The 21,567-nt window shown below is 36.4% G+C and overlaps 1 long non-coding RNA gene across 12 annotated transcripts; it reads right to left on the bottom strand.

Moving 5' to 3' along the window:
* Nucleotides 1-233: 233 nt before the first annotated feature.
* LOC131642345 (uncharacterized) lies at nt 234-10,837 on the bottom strand. Of its 12 annotated transcripts, XR_009295845.1 has the most exons (11): nt 10,738-10,837; nt 10,301-10,656; nt 6,333-6,600; nt 6,059-6,211; nt 5,361-5,890; nt 4,160-5,142; nt 4,040-4,074; nt 2,369-3,907; nt 1,272-1,762; nt 937-999; nt 243-819 (listed from the first exon to the last, which is right to left on the bottom strand). It is a non-coding gene; the product is annotated as an uncharacterized LOC131642345 (long non-coding RNA). The 12 variants fall into 12 exon arrangements; XR_009295849.1 differs by having other exon boundaries at nt 234-1,762; nt 4,160-4,226; nt 4,296-5,142; XR_009295850.1 differs by having other exon boundaries at nt 236-1,762; nt 2,369-3,719; nt 4,160-4,226; nt 4,296-5,142.
* Nucleotides 10,838-21,567: the final 10,730 nt, after the last annotated feature.

The raw sequence follows: 21,567 nt of genomic DNA on the forward strand, positions 1-21,567 counted from the left end.
TCCGTAATAGGATGACCATAAAGATGGTTCATCGGTACTTTACGAATCATGTTGAGGGACATGAGTGACCTAGATGCGATTTCCCTCTCCTACATATACGGGAGTAATATCTGTAAGCCCCTTGATAGAGTATAACTGTAAAATGCATGGTCGTGCTCAAATAAGTCGATATCAGATATTGGACTTATTTGTTGTTATCAAGTATACTCGGAGATCAAGGAATAATATATTGAACTATACAAGGGTGAAACATTATATGCCTTGTGTTCAATATAGATATTAGGGGTAAAAGGTAATTTTACACATAATCATTATCACGGAAAGGTTATGTCAGATCACACGACATTCTCGTCACTTGGGTAGCAGTGATGTGTTGCTAGATACCGCTTACTATTTATAATATTAAATAGGTGATTTAAGAGTCAGGTTGATGTGCATAAGGTATATCCTTGTGCATTGTGCATAAGTCTCGTACGAGTAATATTTAAATTGTTTCGAATAACATTTTAGTTAGAAACTAGTGTCTTACCCGTGCGTTCGCACGGGTACCCGTCGTTTTCGCGCATTGTGATTGAGAAAAATACAAAGTATTAGTAAAAGACTAAATTTTGGTTAAAATGGGTAAAGTTATAAAAATATTAATATCAATATTTCAACTTTATATGCTAACATTTTATGTTCTATAACTACTAAAGTATTTTTTACATATATCCTCCTTTTTGAGTCAATAATTGCAATAGAACCTTGAAAAACAACTTTGACTGGATATTTAATGACAATCTACCATAACATCAGCGTGCTTGATACCTTCTCATTGCCCTGAAGAATTAATTGCCAATGATGGAAAAAACAATTAATAGTAATGAAATGTTACGCATTTAGTTTAATGCATATAAGAAACAACAATAAATTTGCTTTGCAAATTATCTTCCCAACCGAGTCAGCTCAGGGTCTGCCAGTAGCATATCTTGCAATGGTTTCACGCCAGTTTTATCGGAGCTATGGAAACAACAAATATGATTAATATTTTAGTTAAGGAAAAACAGTTTGATCTAACATATAAATTGTTGGTCTAGAGTTCAATCTCTAAAGGCATCATTTATTTATATTTATACACTCTCCATCTATGACATATCAGAAATGCATGATACATGATACATGAAAGAAGACATAAGTCTCGTGGACAGATCATCAACTCCACCCGAGAATGATATGCTCATGACTAAGGAAAATCCAACCAATGGATTCAATAAAAAAGATGAAAACCTTACCTATAAATATGATCCATTGAAAGTAGTTTGTGGCAAAGTTTGTAGTCACTGCTAACATAAGTAATAGTCAGGCTACCAACATCTGGGTGAGGCCAGCTTCTTGAGGTTGGACCCCGCAATATAAAAGTACCAGGTTCTTGAAATCCTGCTGGACCTTGAAGTGAAGCTTCTGCATTCTCTTTGGTGATGAACCCTTCAATCCATTTAGGTGAAAAGGAATTCCATATAGGGTTTACCCAGTCCCTGGATATTACACACACTACAGGGTACAACATGCACCACAACTTCTCAAAGTTCTCTTATGTTAAATCTTCTAAAGATATAATAAATAACTAAATATTATTTCAAAATATTTAAAATGGTTATAAATGGGTCTATGGATTTCAAAACATTATTTCTGTTGAATCATAAAAAGCTTGAAAAATTATCAATAGACTATTGATTGATGAACTACTTTGTTTAAACCATAAATTGAAATGTCTCCCCTGCACCTGCATTGACAGAAAAAAGCCATTACAATCAGCCCTGCATCCAAAACATATGCTATCAAAAGCCACAACCATCGATACAAACCGTAACTTCAGCTCAGTGCATATTCAGTTCAGAATAATTGACATTACTAACATTCTGTAATTGTAACCAAATAGAAAAAAAACCAAGGGCATTCTGCAGAATAGCTTTAACTGATAATCCATCATTATACTAAGCATTCAATAAATATATCATGGCATTCACATCGACAATCATTGCGGCATTCATCATTCAAATCTTTTAAATATTTTTCTGATTAGTACATCCGTTTTTAATTTGATCAATGTATAAGAATAAAGATATTGATTCCATTAGACATATTAGAAATCTAAACTTCATTCCAGGCCGGAAAATTTATAAAAGAGGTATCATCATAAACCTACCACATCTTAGTTTGTATTATGCATAAAACTTACTGCGTAGTTGTTTTTACTTTAGAAGGGTTCATTCACAATACATTTTTAAAATGGTTCGTCACACTACATTTTCTTATTCATACCTTGTATCTAATTCAACATTACAAAATCAAAGCATGGAAGTCAATGGTAACTTTACAAAATTCTCACCTTTGCAAGTCTAGAAAGTTTGGATGACACTGCGTCCAGAGGAACACCCCCATCAATCCACTTCTTCTCTGGCTACTTTGACGCAAATTCGATATCCCGTTAAACACAGATGTAAAAAGCCAATACTCGACCCAAACAGAAACGCTATTCGAAAGTGCTAGTGTTATAGTAGATGCTTTCTTCGGTATAGCCAACAACCTGTATAATAAACACATAGTTTACACACACACATTAAACCAACATAAGTCAATCATCACATGTCAACATAAATTTCAAACAGTCTTCGCATGGACAATCCTTTATGCCAAGAAGGAATATCACCCCCTTAGTAGCTTAAAGGCGCATGGACAATCCTTTATGCCAAGATGGAATATCACCCCCTCAGTAGCTTAAAGGCTCACATTTATTTTTGGCTAAATTTGGAGATACATGCTCTTGTTTTAACCTTTAGGTACTAAACTCATTACCAAGAATATGAATATATGAATATATGAATACCACCCTGTAAACATGATGTTCAAAGAATATTATGAAAAATAGTGCACCGTAAAATGGACGGAATTCATTTTGGCATTAGAAGGATTACGTGAATATTCATTGTCAGCATTTAGAAGAATACCGACAATCATATATCCTTACCTTGGAGAATAGAAATGAAATAGTAAAACTTCATCTAATCAACTACTTAATATATGGTGTGATAATCATGGAATTTAATAATTCAACATAATATCTAATGCCGTTAAGTCAATCAAGCCGTTTGGAAATTGATGATAGTACTGGAAGAATACAACTTACTCCCCATCGATTCGTACCGTGCCGCAACGGGAAGGATCACAAGCATTTAAGTTCCAGTGAACGGATTTACTCGGATCAAATCATAGCTCGATATACTATTTTGGTGCATCAGTAGTCCGTTTTAATGTAAACCCAAATGCATGGATTAGTGCTCCAACATCCTACAGGCTAATCAAACGACACTGCATTTTTCCATTCATCCATTTTAGAACCTGCAACTCCATTGCAATATTAAGAAAATTACTGCATCAATTCATAATTGCTAAATACACTGTAATATATAATTTTGGCCACCCTTTATACAGAGAATCATTGCTAAAGTATATAGAACTTTCCTAATTGGCAGTAAAACCAATTATTTATACTCATGAATGATTTCACCTTGTGAATCACATAGAGTTATCAAGAAAGGATAATTGAACTTATCTTTCAATGGAAAGGAATAACTGTCAGCAGGTTTGAACAAAAACCAATGAAGAGACTTCCTTGATTTGAGGATTATGTAGGCTAACAAACCATTTCAATAGAAAGAAACCATTTCCTTAAGCCCTCCCTGGTCATACAGGTAGAAATTCAATTTATTTAGTATATATTGAATAACTCAGATGTTGTTTGTATTTCTTTATGAATATACTATGCTTTCACAATCTGCTTGAGATTGATCCTTGCATTGGTCTGGAAAATTGTCATTTAGGCTCATAATGCAAGTTTGAAATATGAGGATGAGGAATGAACCACTTCCTGCATAAAGTCATTTTTTAAAGATGATTATATAGAACAGTCGGGTTTATTATGTTCAAATCCATAACATAACATGTTGCTTCATGTAATATCTAAAGATGTCAAAATATATAGATATTACATCAGACTTACCAAAACTCGATGTCCAATTAGGATTTACCAGCACTCTACAAAATTGAAATCAAAATTATAACCGCCAATATAATAAATTATAAACTATAATGATCAAGAAATGAAATGGGTAAGACTTACGATGTTGCCGAGAGCAAAACGTTGACGAAAGTTGAAGGTCTTCGGGAACTGTTGATTTACCAGAACTCTACAAAATCGAAATCAAAATTATAACCGCCAATATAATAAATTAGAAACTATAGGACTGATATTTTACATTGGCTCTTCAAAGTTGAGCATATCTTGACTATTATTCTACTCCTGATACACACATCCCCCAACAATTCCTGCAGTCCACATGGAATGCATTCACCAGAGCTCTCAAGTTGGAGTTTGGACCATCCCCATATGATTCCCTTCGTGCTACGTTATTCAAACGTCACCTATACCATTTCTATGATTGACTATGTTACGGACCAGACTCCAAAGCTCATAATACTCAAGTCTATGAGAGGAGAAGGAAAAGAAGTGAAATATTAGATCAGATTTCTAAATGTGGGGCGGAAGCTGCATGGCTCTCCAGTGATTGACACTTTAAGAGAGGAATATATGTTATTAATGAGAAATTGACTCACACGTACGCATTAAAAATATTCTGGCTCTCTCATCCTCTCTATTCAGATCCATCTATATAATTTGTTTCCAAAACCATGAAATAAAAGAGTACATTTGAATTGAAATACAGCAGAAATAATACATCATATACTAATTAGTAATCAAGCAAATGTGCATTATTTGATAACATACCTCTTATTCCTGTCGACAATCGCATACTACTAATAATCGATAACACTAAAGCCTTATTTTAATACCAGTCAATAGCAGCAAATTCACACATAACTAAACAAAATCATATTTTAAAAAATCAGATCTATGAATCAGTAAAACCTAGACAAAATCAAAATCATCATAAATTACTCATCATAAATTACAACCCCATTAGGCTCATAAGCATGACCAGTCATATAAAGCAGAACCAATATCTGAACTGAGCCACCCTGGCTTGCAATCTTGTCACAAAATACAACCACTGTTGGATCCATTTGAGAGAGTATCCCATGCACCTGAAAAGTAATGAAAGAAAAGAGCAATATAAAATACATTTTCCAGACAATAATTGATATCTAAACCAAACGGCAATGTAAAACTTCAAGAAAGTTTTCAATCAAATCCAACAGATTGCTATTCTGATATCGTGAAGTCAAAGCATAGATCATATCATAATGGTCAAAGCATAGATCATATCATAATGGTTGTAAACACATCATTATAGCCACCGTACCTTTGCCCTTCAATTTCGTTCGTAGTCGCGCTGAACTCCATTCACCAAAAAACGCAGCCAGATTTCTCCATCGTCAAGAGGAAGACCACCACAAACTGTGAGAAATTCCATCAATGAACAAAACAGAGGTAAATAATATTTTCATTAAACTACCAAGTGAAAACCTGAAAAAATATGGATACCAATACCAAGTTATTAGGCACTGATAAACCAAATAATTAATCAAAGAAAAGTTTCTCAATGATACGATTATTGATAGAGCAAAATTACACAAACAGTTAGATTAAAATCACAGCTAACATGTTCAACAATGATTAAACAATAAAATTGGTACGGGCGTATACCTGAATCAGCAAATGAAATCAAAATGTAACAAATATAGAAAACATAGCAACAAATGAATTGATTCAATGAATCAACATAGCAACAAATGAGAGAAAGATATTGTAAATTAAGAAATTTATGAAAAATCAACTTAACTTCTATTGTATCGGTGACGATTCTATCGATATCCACCCGGATTTGGGACGCTATATATGAATGTAAGGAAAGGGTTAGTATAATATAAACATAACTACCAGTACAATCAAGAAAACACATCTGAACCCTAATAAATCTTCCTTCATCCAGAAATTTCTAATGAAATCTAATTTCACTATCATATTTTATTTCTCCTCCATTGTTAACTTTGTGCTTACCTTTCTGGATTTCTCCTCTTCCATTTTCTTGAAAATCTCTTCTTTCTGCTTGTTCTTGAGATGAATCGGAACAGAAAAGGCGAATAGTTCGCCGGAGAAGGAGTGCAGACGCTTCCATTTCAAAAGCATAACATAGTTGGCGGGCAGACTCCTCTACAATGTGAAAAAAATGTTGAGCAAGATTATATTTTTGATTCTATTCTATTCATGGAACGATGAATCTTATGTATTACATAAAAGTTTAAATAGTTGTCCACAACCATGATTGACTTACTATTGGTGATGGAGTTCCAGCTTTCAAAAAGACCGGGTTAATAGAAAATACTTCCCCGACCAAGAGCCTTCAAGCCGGTGTTTATCAAGTCGAACTGCGAGGCATGATACACCTTTGGATGGTCTCAATACTCTTCAAAAGATTCTCCATAGCAGAGTTATCATAAAGTTTGGCTCCATGTCCAGGAATCCCAACAGCCTTGATCACCAACCACACGGACTCCTCTCTGCATAGAATGCCCTATAATGGTCGTCCGGAGAAGGAAGCCCTGTGTGTTTGAAAGTGAATACAAAGTTGAAATGAATAAAGAGGAAATGTAAGTGCTATAAGTGTAGGGGTGGCAATAAAATCCATTAACACAATATCCATCCAATCCATCCTATAATTTATCCATCCAATCCATCCATTAAGCAAAAAAAATAATTTAATGGATTTATCCAATCCATCCATCAAATCATATGGATGGATTCAATCCATCCATCTCATTTTAAAAATCCAATGGATATTATTTTATTATTTATTAAATAAAACTTTTTAATAAAAAATATATTAAATATTTAATTTCTTTTGTTAAAACACAGTAAGAAAAAAAATTGAAAATTCAACTTAACATATCAGATTCAACTCAACATCTCAGATCCAAATTTCTTCTTCCCACAAACTTCAGAATCACGTTCTCACTTCTCTCCAAGAACCCTAATTTCGTATTCCCCAATTTCTTCTTCCTTCCCCAATCTAAGAACCCTAATTTCGTATTCCCCAATTTCTTGATGAAACCATTTAGCTAGCAATTCAACTAAACATTCAACAACACAGCATCACAACCTTCTCTTCGGATTCAGATCGAGCAACATCGGATCCGCATCATTCAACATCACGCAAGACATTCACACGGTTCAACACGCATTCGACGCTCAACCCGCACAATTTCTTCCCTCTGCAGCTTCCTTTGATTGCTCCAACAACACTACCACACGCGACGAATTCGACCTACAATCACACGGTAATCTCTTTCGTTGCTATTTTAAGTTATTCTAATTGTTGTTGTTGCAAATATTGCTTGCTCCGATACCGTTGACGCTTTACTGTTAATATGCCATAGCGTTTTCGATTCCGTTTTTTTTGTCTGAGCGAGAGTGTAGGACGAGTGAGAGAGAGTTACTTCGTTGTTGTTGTTTGAGTTCTGGGTAGAGGAAGATTAAGAAGCAGAGAGAAGCTGTGTTGTTGACATGTGGGGATACTTGACTTATATGATTGTAGTTGCAAATTACACCTGAACTTGACTAATTTGATCACCTTATTGTAATTTCTCATGGTTGGGCTATGATAAAGTTGGTTCAAAGATGCTTTGGTTGCTGATCTATTGTATACCTATTCAGTTATGTGCTATTGATGATCTGTTAGCTGCATTCTTGTATTTGTGGCTTTGGTAACACATCCATTATGCATATTTGGGTGGTTAATTTCCTTCTACAACTTAACTTTCTTCATCAGTCAATATATTCTATTTTCCATGCATTTCACCATGACAAGGACCACACTATATATCATTTTATGAATTCTCTGGTTGTTGTTAAGTAGCTGTTTTATTTCATTCACTTGTTATGGTTGCTTCTTGTTTGGAGTGTGATTTTTCTGTGAAAAATGTTAGCTTTTGATAAGTAAAACTTTGCACTACGGAATTATTCGCTGTCGATTTGCAATATGTTTAGTTAATGTGCATGATTAAACTAACAATGTAGGTGTAACTGGTTTAACTTGCTGAAGTCTGTCATATATTAGACTGTTTAGAATTTTTGGTTTGAATGTTGGACTAGGATTTTGTAGCAGTTGTTGATGTTGTGCCCTTTTTTATTGGCTCACTGTTGTATCAATTTTCCTAACAATTTGGTAGAACATGAAAATATTAGTTATGATGTAAAGAGAGCTAACCATTCTATTATTTTAGTCATTCATAGCTGTTGATATTTGTTTATCAGTTCGAGGTTTATTTCATTTCTAGTTTTGTCTTTTGCTCTTGTTTAGTATAGATCATAATAATATCAGCTCATGATTTAGAAAAAGGATCTTTCAGTTCACAATATATATCAAGATTTGATTAACATGATCTAAATCAGAAGCCTAATGATTGTTGAATAAGATATGCTCAATTTATATAATTGGTGGAAAATTCATTAGCTCCAGCTTGCTTGAAACAAATTGACTAGAGTAGGCACAAAAACAATTAATATTGAATTGACCATTCTTAATATATAATTTGCAGCTAGTCTGTGCTAGTTCTATGTTGATTTAAAAGCTTGTTAGTGCCTAATATGAATGTTAGAGTGGCTATGATGTCTATTTATTTTAACAGATGGTCTTCATTTCTCACATGACCTTGATTTACTTGCAAGCTTTCAAAGTTTCATTGCTTTTTCACTTTTGATTTTCAATATTCTTGTGGCTTTAAGGGATTCGAATAATTGGTAAATTCATGGCAGATGATTATATTGGGACTTTTTTGGTGTTGCATGGTCGTGTACATTTATGTTTGCTGTGACATATTCTGTTGCCTAGAAAATGACTTGACATGCTTGTGAGGTGATCCTATAATATTGTTGCTTTTGTTAGTGTTGCTTTCTTTTATCCAAACACTATACTTGATGGTAACAATTAACAAAATTGTCAATTGTTTTCGACATAAACTTTTCAACTCTTGTTCTCGTCCCATGCATCCATTTTAGGATCCCGGTTCTATGCCAAATGTTATTATATCCACTGTTGTAGTTTAGGATGTTCTATGGCAAATCATAAATGGTGTGTTTAAGAAAGTATGAATTGTGGGGGAGTGTTGTAATTTCTGTCCTGTTTTGCTTTATGACAGGTTCTTTAACTTGAAGATGAGCAATGATGAGAAAAATTTTGGCATGCAAAGAAAAGGTTGAAACATGAAGAAATTGAGTGGCTCCTTTCAATTGGAATTCTCTTGTAGCTTAAGGACTTTATGCAACTTGTACCAATTTAGGATATGTAGCTAGTACTGTATGTAATCTTGAATTTGAATCTTGTTTGACTTGGGAATTCTCTTGTAATTCAAGAACTTGATGTAATTGGAATCTAAAGGTTTGTACTAATTTTGTATCTCTTTTTCTAAACTTATTAACATTAATTTATTAAGACAAAAATTATGTCATTTGAGACTAGTGTATGTCTAATTTACTTCTTAAAACAATGCATTTCTCTCTCTCTCTCTCTCTCTCTCTCTATATATATATATATATATATATATATATATATATATATATATATATATATATATATATATATATATATATATATATAGAAATTGTTTTTTTACAATTAAGAATATTTAAATTATTTTTTGTGAAATTTAAAAATAATTAACAATATTAATTTTTTTATGAAATATAAAAAATAATTAACAATATTTAATTTTTGTGAAATTTAAAAAACAATTAAGAATATTAAAAAATAAATTGTGAAATTAATTTTTTTTTGAATTTTAAAAAAAAGTTAAGAATATTAAATAAAAATTGTAAAATTTAATTTTTTTATGAAATTTAAAAATAATTAAGAATATTAAAAAAAATTATTGTGAATTTTAATTTTTTTTATGAAATTTAAAAGTATTTTAGAATATTTAAATTATTTTTTTATGAAATTTAAAAAATAATTAAGAATTTTAAATTATTTATTTTGGATGGATGGATATCCATCCATTAAAAATATCTTAATGGATGGATTGGATGGATTTTATCTCTTCATGGATGGATTGGATTGGATTTTTATTATGTGAATTTAATGGATTGATAATGGATTAATGGATTGGTTTGATCCATCCATTAACAATCCAATCCATATCCATCCAATCCATCCATTTTGCCACCCCTATATAAGTGTTTATGCTATAAAGTAAAAAAATTAAGAAGAGGCAATGTTTAGTTATCTTCATCAAGGGCTATATCAACATTGAAATCCTGAAAAACTCCAAAAAGAGAGAACTTCTCAGAATCATCATGTCCACCAATCTCCTCATTAGGAGCAAAAGCCAAATGAATACTCCTTTTAGGTTGAAACCCCCATTCCTTAAGCTTACGAACAACTTCAAGATACTGTATTCCAACACACTTCATATCCTGAGAGCCTCCTGCATAAAATGAAATCAACCGATGATTGAAAGTCATGATTGAAAATTGAATGAAAAGGTACTTAAAGAGAATGAAATTAAGGCAGAATCAATTAGATTGCATTGGTGATGATGGAAGAAGATTCAGCTTCACGCTCCAGCAATCTCATTGTTTGGATCATAAAGATACGCAAAATCCTAAATCACAGTTGAAAACCGGTGTTACTTATCATTCTTCTGCCAAAAACTGAAGTGTTAATTGGTTGATTATATTTATACCTGAATGCTGCATGTAAGTGGCAAGCTATAAGCCCATCCAAATACTGAAATGATGGCAAGATATACCATGTTATACCATTCTCGTACTTTATCTCTCCTGCATAATGTCAACAAAATTTCAATTCTAACAACGTCGAATAAACAATCTTTAATGCGGTTGTCGCTACCGCGAAAATTGACAGAGTCACCACTAACATATTTATCCTGAAAAGGAAGGGAATGCCAGCAAACCACAAAACAAAACAACGGTCTCACGACCAGAGAAGAGGGTAAGGGAGTCGGTTACGCGAGGGGAAGGTATTAGCACCCCTCGCGCCCATCGTACTCGATGGTATCCACGCCTGTGTCTAAAACTATGGGTGTGTAAGCAAAACTGCGCTAATCTGGACTAAAATGAATGCATAATGTAGGGAAAAGAAAGGATTAAACTCGCACGGGCCCTACCCCGCTGCCTACGTATCCGTTTTGCGGAATTAGAGATACCGTAGCTCGGCTAACTAATTTCTGTTTGTTTTGTGTTTTTTAGGTGAACGAGTTACATTCGCACTCCGCTGCTCGACCTTTGGAGACTTATGCCTGGGAATGGAGCGGAAACAACAAGTTCTTAAGAAAAGAAAATCAAAGAGTTTGTTTGTGTTTTAAAGAATGCATGAGGAAGACCTAAGCTAAGGGGGAAAGCTTGCTACCTAATGTTATCATACAAAGGGTACAAGTCTAAACTAAACTAGCAACCTACGGGGGAAAAGGGAAAGCATACAATGAGCATGCAAACGAGCATCCGCTCGTAAAGCAAACAAACCAACGGTACTGACCGAGTGGTAGAAAAGCGGTCCCGCCATAACCAAGGGGAGCGAATCAACCCAAGTCAACCAAGCATTAGACCTCGCAAAAATGATCGGGCCATAGACAAGAGGAGCGATTCCCTCTCGGCAACCAAGCCGTCACGGATCGTAAAGGAAAAACGGTGTGTGCGTACACCGAGCATCAATGTCGAGCAACGCGAGCTATAGGAAAGGAGGGGGTCCGGCTGCATGAACCTTTTTCCTGACATACTCAATAACAAGATCTTGTGCTGGTTCAGAAGTAAGCAACGCGTAGCATGCGCATACTGAACGGACTCGATAAGACTAGGCGGGGGTTGATTGCTAACCCTTTCCGCATGCCTTCCATGAGGACTTAACGGAGTGCCATATAGGACTTATTACACCGTGACTCCCTGCCGCAAAGCACAAATGTAAACATACCAACAAAAATAGAGCCTCTTTTGAGGACTTGGCCAGATGCATGTCTAGGTCCTACTTCTCATGTTAAAGGATGATGCGAGAAAGCGATAAAGTGCGAGAGAAATAAAATGAAACAGAATCAATACCAAACGGATGATGATCTGTAAACTAAAGCGAAGAGAGCGAGTAATCTAGGATCCCACGAGCGAACTAGCAAAGCAAAAGCAAATAGTCAGCACACCGATTAGCCATGAAAGCGCACAAAGGTCTACATGCGCGTCGAGCGCAATCACAATACACCTGCAAGAGGAACAAGCAAACCAACCAAGCAGATATAAAGTAATAGGAACGTGTCTCCAAGACGAGAACACGACACGGGTGAATGGATCGTGTCCCGCAAATGAAGCGGAACACTCGAGTAATAGGCGTCGTTCGGTGACCATCCAAAAAGCCTTGCACACTAGCACACAAGTTAGAGATAACAACATATCACAATCGGAATTGCGTTATTTGAATGATAAACGAACAATAAAGGAAAAGCAAAGAAAACCGACAAAATATCGATCGAAACCAAATTTGAGCATCACCAATGGCTCCAGAAACATCGTTATACTCGAAAAACACTATTCACATGCATAAAAACTCAAAACGATGCGAGAGATACAACAAAATTAAGTTGGAAGAAAAACTAAAAAAAAGCATGTAACCGGTTACATGAATCAGGTAATTGTAGCGGGGAAAATCTGATATCGAAGCCATAGGATTGACTCGAATCAATATTCCGTTTGAAATCGCCACCGCGCTTTATTGTTTCCAAAGGAAAAGGGAAAAGAACGTAAAACCCAAAGTTTTGTTTTTTAAAACAAGAAAGAGATCTCAGGTACGGGTGTTGATTATATGAGGGGAAGGTTTAAAGCACCCCTCATATCTGTGGTATTCCACAGGAACCTTTTTGAAAATCTGTGTGTGTGTGCTAAAAAACGGTTTGTTTTATTTTTAAAATAAGCTCGGCAAAGCGTTAAGCTTTGGGCCTACATACCTCCTCGGTGCAACGGAGAAGTCAGAGCTAATGTAGTTCCGCTTAAAGGGAAAACGGTTTTAAAAACGAATAAACACTTTATCGTCGTCGGAGAGAAATACTCAGCCATTGATCTTGAGCATGAGAAAAAACGAGTTCTTTGCATCGCAAATGAAAGAAGGGCTCCAACTCGGATAAAATCAACGAGTATGCCACTAGCTCTCTCACGCGGAAAAGACCTCATTTTATCAATCAATTTCAAAATCGTGGGGTATAACCACTCGTTTCGACAATTAACGGTGTCTAAACTTTTGAAGAAAAGTCACTAAGGGCAAAAGATATTTTTAAGAAAAAAAGTTTTGAAAAGGTTGCAAACATAAGAAGGTTTTGTAAAAAGGGAGAAGATTTTGAAAATTAAAGAAGGGGAGGAGATGAAGAGGCTAACCTAGTGCATAAAATAAAAGCTAAGGAAAGAAACAGTTTAACCAAATAAGAAGCCAACACTTGACATTAAGAGTCAAGGTAGTTTTCCCATCCTTTGGAGTTATCAATACCAACACATTAACACTTGGGGATCCAGATGAACTTATTATCTTTAGCACCACTTTGCATTAAGCACATTAAGAATTCTGACGAAAATCGGGCAGAGTAACGGCTGTTTTCGGGTAAAATCCTTATATCAATGCCTTGGAATTAACCATCAAGGGCTTTCAAGGAAATACCTGCATACACAAACAGACAACAATCCAATGCCAGACAGACAGAATAACAGCAGAGTAATAGCAGAATAAGGGTCCAGAGGCACTAAGTCCATAAGTCCGAATCTCCAAAATGCTAGGGATAGTAACCGATAGTCCAAAAGAGAGCCTTATGTGTTTTTTAGATTTTGGTTATTTATTAGTGTTTTAGCATAAAAGTAAAGTATGGTCCAAGTGTACAAAAAGAAAATAGCGGAAACATAAACATAGTGTCCAAATGGACAAAGAGAAAATAGCGGAATATAAACGTCCAAAGGGACAAAGGAAAAATAGCGGAATGTAAATATGATGAAATGATAAAGTAAAGCGATAAAGCGAGAAATATAAAGAGCAATATAATAAAGATGCGGAAATTAAAGTTAGTTGTTAGATGTTAAAGATAACCATCTTGAAACTCGTCAAGTATGTTATCAAAGTTAGTAATGAAGATCGATGGTGAGTGAAAGATGTAATCGGATTTAAAGTCAACGGAAACTTATCAGAAGCTTGATAAAATCATAGCGACTACACGATAAATTTCCATAAGTCATAAATCCACCGCATACAATTCTCTTCCATATTTGATCTTTTATCGAGTCGGGACAAATGTAGGAGGATTCTCCATGTATCAAGATCATCAATCAAAAGAAATAAGATGGAGAAGAAGAAATGATCTAGTCTTTATCAAGAATTCATAGAATTCTCAAGATATTAAGACTTTCATCGATCAAAAGAAAATAAGATGAAAAAGATATGAATAGAAACAAATTGATCTAGTCTTTATCAAGAATCCATAGAATTCTCAAGATATTAAGACTTTCATCGATCAAAAGGAAATAAGATGAAAAGATAAGAATATAAACAAATTGATCTAGTCTTCATCAAGAATTCATAGAATTCTCAAGATATTAAGACTTTCATCGATCAAAAGAAGGATAAGATGAAAATAAGAATGAAAACAAATTGATCTAGTCTTCATCAAGAATCCATAGAATTCTCAAGATGTCAAGACTTTCATCGATCAAAAGAAAGATAAGATGAAAATAAGAATGAAAACAAATTGATCTAGTCTTCATCAAGAATCCATAGAATTCTCAAGATGTCAAGACTTTCATCGATCAAAAGAAACATAAGATGAAAATAAGAATGAAAACAAATTGATCTAGTCTTCATCAAGAATCCATAGAATTCTCAAGATGTCAAGACTTTCATCGATCAAAAGAAAGATAAGATGAAAATAGGAATGAAAACACAAAAGATAATCCACTCACACTATCATTAATATCATCCATCCATTTTGGTGGATTAGGTCATTTCAAACCTATCAACACCCTAGATCCAATGATATTAATGAAGTGGAGGAAGAAGGAAGCCAAAACAAGCATGAAAAAGGCAAAAAACCATATTCTGCCTGCTGGAAATCGATTTCATGCAGGGGGAAATCGATTTCCATAGTGCAGTTTTCAAAAAAAACAAGTTACGTTCAGCAGGAAATCGATTTCAGCCTTAAGGAAATCGATTTCCTCAGTGTAAATTCCAACAAAAACAACATTTAGAGGCATAAAACTTGACTTGAACAAACATACAAACACCTTATGATCACACATCAATTGGAGCACGAATTTTCCATCAAATCACCAACAAATAGCACCAATATAGCATCAAAGATGCATTGAACACAAGCAACAAAGGATCACATTATGATATACAAAAAGGATGAAGAAAATTACCAAATCTTGAACAAAACTTAGATCTACTTCAAGAATCACCAACACAAATCTTGATCTCTCAACAATTGAAGAAAAAAGAGTGAAATGGATGGTGGTTTAGCTCAAAGTTTGTGAGGTTCAAGATGTGACTCACAAACTTTATGAAAGAACAAAGAGCTTTGGTGAATTTGGTAGGGATGAGGAGAGAAATTGCAAGGGATTTGTTGGCTCTCAAAGCTTGTGAAATGAGAGAGTAGTGGCCTCTATTTATAGCATTTGAGCAAGAGTAGTGGTAGTTTGGTCTTTTTGCATTTGGTAATTAGCTTGTGTTTAATTGGTGATTAAAGTGGCATTTAAATGGTAATAAATGGTAAAATGGTAAAATGAGGTTTAAGTGGGTTTAATGAAGAGAATTATTTTGATGAGGTGGAAAATTGGTAAAATGATCAAATAAAAAGGTGCCAAAATGATGTCAAGCTTCCCTCCTTATATTTTTTTGAATTTCGCCTTAAGGAAATCGATTTCCCCAGGAGTGAAATCGATTTCACTCTGTTCCAGAAGAGAATTTGGCGCAAAATACTCTAGGGAAATCGATTTACCCAGGAGGGAAATCGATTTCATGCTGTCCAGAATGTGATTTTGTTGAAGATTGCTGCAGGGAAATCGATTTACCCAGTAGGGAAATCGATTTCATCAGTCAAAACTGTGAAAAATGTCTTGTTTATGGCATGTCTTGGCTTGGTACCTACAAAACAAAAGCCTAAAAAGAAACAAAGCAATATTTTTGGTATTTGGGTTAGTATAATATGCATACAGGGTAAACAATCATTGGTGCTTGATGGTCCCTCTTATTGATGAGGTGAGTGCAACACCATAAACAAAACTTCCAAGTGAAGCTCTTGATTAGTGATTGGGATATGAATGACATAGGATCTTAGGGTCAAAATTTGGGGTATGACAGTAACCGGTTACATCACTGGCAGAAACTATTTTTTTTGGAAAACAGGGTCATGTAACCGGTTACATGAATCAGGTAACCGGTTACATCACTGGCAGTGACAATTTTGAGAAAAAAAGAGGGCATGTAACCGGTTACATGAATCAGGTAACTGGTTACATCACTGGAAGTGACGTAACATGGTCAAAAACAAGTCATGTAACCGGTTACATGAATCAGGTAACCGGTTACATCAGCACCAGAAGTGAAAAATCAACAAAATCAGCATCCAATAAGAGATGTAACCAAGCACGAATTTGCCTCAATTTGTACAGCATTATGAGCATCAAACAAACACAATTAGGCATCAATCCACATAGATTTCTAGTCATCATCAATAATCATCAAGCAACAAGTTCATGCAAGCATTATGACAAACACATAGTGCACCAAACTTGTATCCACATGCAATTGCAAGCAAAGATATCAACGGATCCAACATTTAATCATCATCAACATCAATTACGCATAATCAACCACTAGATCTAGCATTCGAATCATGTTAACATCAAAAATTAAGCACTTAATTCAAGGTTCAAAGGCTTACCGGATAAAGATCTTTAACCAACGCGCGAACACGAACACGACACGAACGCGACACGAACGCGAAAGCAAAATCCAAGGAGAGAGAGGGTGAGGCGCGCGAGCTACTGAGGAGAGAGAGCGAATATGAACTCGAGATCTTGAACTTCAATCCATATTGCCCTTGATTCTTGAAGAAAATTGATGAATATTGATGAAAGTTTTATGTAATTTGTGGTTTTGATTCAAGAGAATTGAGAGAAAGTGTTTGTGAAAATTTTGGTGAATTGAAATTATGAGAATCCTCTTTGATTTGTGAAGAGAAAATGTTTATATATTGTCAACGCGAAATGTCCAAATTGCCCTCGGTGCGTCTTATTTTGGCTCGTTTTTAAGGAAACTCGGTCCGGCTCTGAATTCCGGAACGAAACCAATGCCACTGTGAAGATGACCAAATTCGTGACTCTTCGCCGCGAGAATCGCCTTAATCCGATAAGCGACGAAGAAATTACGCGCGTTTGAATGACGAGAAACGTCGATTCCTCTGGCGCGACTGTGCAGAATTTTGTGAGTACCGCTCAAAGAACTCGATAAAACTCCAACTTCGGCTAAGAATCTGAACAGGCATGTGTGACGAAGAATCGAAGCTAACGAAATTTCCAAGAAAATGCCGCTGGAATGAACTTCATACGATAAAAATCGAAGGAGTTATGAATTTTCGAACTCAGCGCGACATACTCGAAAACACACTTTTTATCGAAAGATTACGGCGCTCTTCAAAATGCTGGGAGTTTTCTGTGCATAATTGGTCTTCGGGCCGAACATATGAAATCTTGGGGATGACGATACGGAGCTCCAGTTAAATTTTCAAGCGAATTCGACGAGCGGATCATGAGATATGAATTTTCTAAGGCTCGAAACCCTACATTCAGCACCTTTTTCCGTTATAAAAATCCAAGTAATTTGCAAATTTGACGACCTTCCTCAAAGAACTGGCCTCCTAGCCGAACACAATAGTTGTAGATATCGTCGAAACAGTCGGGACAACGCGGGAACTCAGCTCATATAACCTTCAAAATTGGACTTATGAATTTTCTCGTATTTTCACTATTTGAACCATATTTCACACCGCACTTCCTTAAAACCTCATGAATTCTTTATTGTTTTTCTTCAATTTTTGAATGACGAATAAATGTCATTATTAACTTATAGCTCAAATAAAGAGGGCAAATTTTGGGGTGCAACAGCTGCCCCTATTCAAACTTCTTGAACCTGGCGAGTGAGAAACGAAAGTTTCGAACCGTTGAGGTGGAAGGAGATTGAATACCAGAATGAACTCGAAAATTTGCGCTCTTGATCAATAGAAGATCCCATTTAGAAATAAGAAGGAATGTACCACCCCGCAAGTAGGGAGAAAAAACTTCAATTGACCTGGATAATTAAATATGCTCCAACTTGCGATAAGAAGGAACGGGCACCCACAGGCAGGGGAAAGACTTCAAATGATCTGGGCATCAAGAGAAGGAACATCTCGACTGATCTGAGTATCAGACGTAGCAGATGTCTCCGAACTTGCATCGAGATAGATGTCTTAAGTCGATCTGGGAATCGAGGGAGATACATCGGTTGATTCGGACATCAACGAGTAATAGGTATCTCTGATCTAGGAATCTGGGCAGACATCTCTTCTGATGCAATTAAATCATCAGGTAGATATTCCTACTAATTTGGGAATTAGCGGCTAGCTCCTTCGCAAGACCACAGGGATCCGGAGGCGGTTCCTTCAATTGAACTGGAAATCAGGATAGGAACAATATCTCTTCCGAACTGTGTACGCCGGGGAAAGATTGCCTTTAAACTGATCTGGACATGATGCCAGAAAATAAGTAGGACAATCTTCATCTGAAAGACAAAGTCGATCAGGCAGACATCTCCATCTGATCTGATGATATCAGTGGCTTGGTCCTTCGTAAGATCTTGGGAGATCCGGAGGCGGTTCCTTCAACTAATCTGAATCTGAATATTAGGATAGGAACATATATCTCTTCCGAACTGTGTACGCCGGGTAAAGAAAGCGTCTTCAATTGACGGTTAGGCATCAGGACTGGGCAAACGAGTTTCTTCTTCTGAACGAACTAAATCGTCAGGGAGTAGATATTTCCAACTGACCTGATGTATCAGAGGGCTTGCTCCTTCGGAAGATCTTGGGAGATCCGGAGGCGGTTCCATCAACTGAGCTGAATATCAGGATAGGAACAAATATCTTCCACCGATCTGGGGGCATCGGGAATAGGAATGTCTTTGAACTGATCTGAGCTATGCCAGAAAATAAGTAGAACAATCCTCTTCTGATTCAAGACGTCAGGATAAGCGCCTGTAATGACTAGGCGAATATTGCTCTCTAGGGAGCATTTGAATCTTCATAACTTTCCTGCAGAAAGAAACAGATATGATATGATTTATGCATGATGTATGTATGAATGTGTACGGAATAACGTTTATGAGAAGGAAGACGCTACACGCTTAAAGAATGCAATGCGAATGATGCATGATTCGAACGTTGCTTGGGGAGACAACGGATGAGCACTGAATTGCTGAAGAAGTCCCGGAGAGAGCATAGAACTCTGCGGGGAGGACAAGATACGTGACCAGAAGTCACAAACCGTGAGCTGGAAAAGATAGATCAGAAATCTGCTGGAGACGATCAAATATGGACACGAGCTCTGCTTGGGGAATAAATCCTGCATGGAGATAAGAACATCCCACTTAACTGCTTGGGGAAGACCCTTGCAACTTTATTGGAGAGGCAAATTCTCAACACTCCGGGGATGAGGAGATGAGAGCAAGTCGTGGAGATAACTCTGGTGAGGAGTGAACAACCTGCTGGTGTGGGACGCATCCCGCTGGGGAAGTCTTAGATGAGAACAAATCCTGCTGATGATGCATGTGAATCTTTGCTGAGGAAAGAAAACCCAGTGGGGAAGATGAATACTTCTGCAAAGTGAGCTGCTAGGGATATGAGAGATCCGCTGGGGATAAGGAACTCGACATAAGAACCTTTTGTTAAGACAACTCCACTGGGGAATAAGATGACTCTCTTGGGGAACACAGGTCAATCTGTTGGGGAGAGAAACACTCTACTAGGGAGGACGAGGAATTCGGGTAAAAGACCTCATTAAGAGTTTGCTGGGGAATCAGATATCGCCCAATCATGACTCAACTGGGGAGAAGACATTCCACCGGGAACAAGACTTCTGGAGCATGGAGAATGCATCAAGATGTGCTTTACTGAGGATATAAGAATCTTGGAACAAAGAAAGTCTCATCTGAATGTACTCAACTGGGGAATGAGAATCTCTCGTTAGGAAGCACTCGGCTGGAGAGTGAGAATCTCTCATGGCTAGATCCGTCAATATGCTGATGCGAAGCGCTTGCAAGGACGTACCTGCGAGACACACAAATGAAAATGCCCCAGGATATAGCATGGAATCTTGGCCTGCCATCCTGGTTACACACGACTTCGAAGTAGATTCAAAGGTTTCATCATTTCTAATCATGTATTGTAAAAGCAATGCAGTTTTCATATGCAAAGTTTAACACAAACTCAAGACGTTTTATGCAAACAAAACAGTAAAAGAAAACGTTTGTTTAAGATAAAAAGAATCTTTATTAATTGCAAACAGAGTGCTCGTAAAAGAGGCGAACACAATTCAGAAGTAGTTCCTAGTAAGAGGTAACCACAATGTTGAGTACAAAAGAAATGGCAACGTGAAACGGATATCCATTGGTTTCGATCCCGCTATCACTTTTATAACCTTGACGCTCTCATCTCCTTGCTTTGGAAGACCGTACTCATTAGGATTGATCACTTCCCGATTTACAACTGATTGATGGGACATCACTGAACTTGTGGACCCGACGGGGTTTGTGAGTGCCTTTAGGGATTTGAGCTGCCAGCTGCAAACTCAAGAACACGGAGTCTTGCTTATCCCTCGGTCGGGAGCCCTAAACAGAGTGATCAGAGGTTGTGCATGCTTTAGGGATTTGAGTTGCCAGGTGCAAACTCAAGAACACGGAGTCTCGCTTATCCCTTGATCGGGAGCCCTAAACATGTATGAAAAGTGATTGCCAAGGTGGCATGCAAGATGTAGTCGTTCGCTTTTGTCCCTTTTTTGCCTAAGCCGCCCTTTCAGGTTTTCAACTTAGCGGGTATATTTGTTTCTTTTTCATTCTTTTGCCTGATTCATTTTCTTTTTCCTTTCTTTTTTCCTTTCTTTTTTCTTTTTTTTTTCTTTTTTTTTATCAGGTCTATGCGAAGTATATTTTGACTACATCTGCGTTCACAAGGTGCGGAAAGTTCTCGCCATCCATTGTTGCAAGCATCATGGCACCACCAGAGAATACTTTCTGCACAACGAAGGGACTTTGATACGTCGGAGTCCACTTGCCTCGAGGATCGCCTTGAGTGAGAATGATTCTTTTGAGTACCATGTCACCTGGTTTGTAGCTTTGGGGTCGTATCCGCTTGTCAAAAGCTTTTCTCATCTTCTTTTGGTACACCTGACCATGTCCAATAGCCGTCAAATGCTTCTCATCAATGAGGTTCAACTGATCTATCCGATTT

The sequence above is a fragment of the Vicia villosa genome, unplaced genomic scaffold, assembly GCF_029867415.1.
Source record: "Vicia villosa cultivar HV-30 ecotype Madison, WI unplaced genomic scaffold, Vvil1.0 ctg.004846F_1_1, whole genome shotgun sequence".
NCBI lineage: Eukaryota > Viridiplantae > Streptophyta > Magnoliopsida > Fabales > Fabaceae > Vicia > Vicia villosa.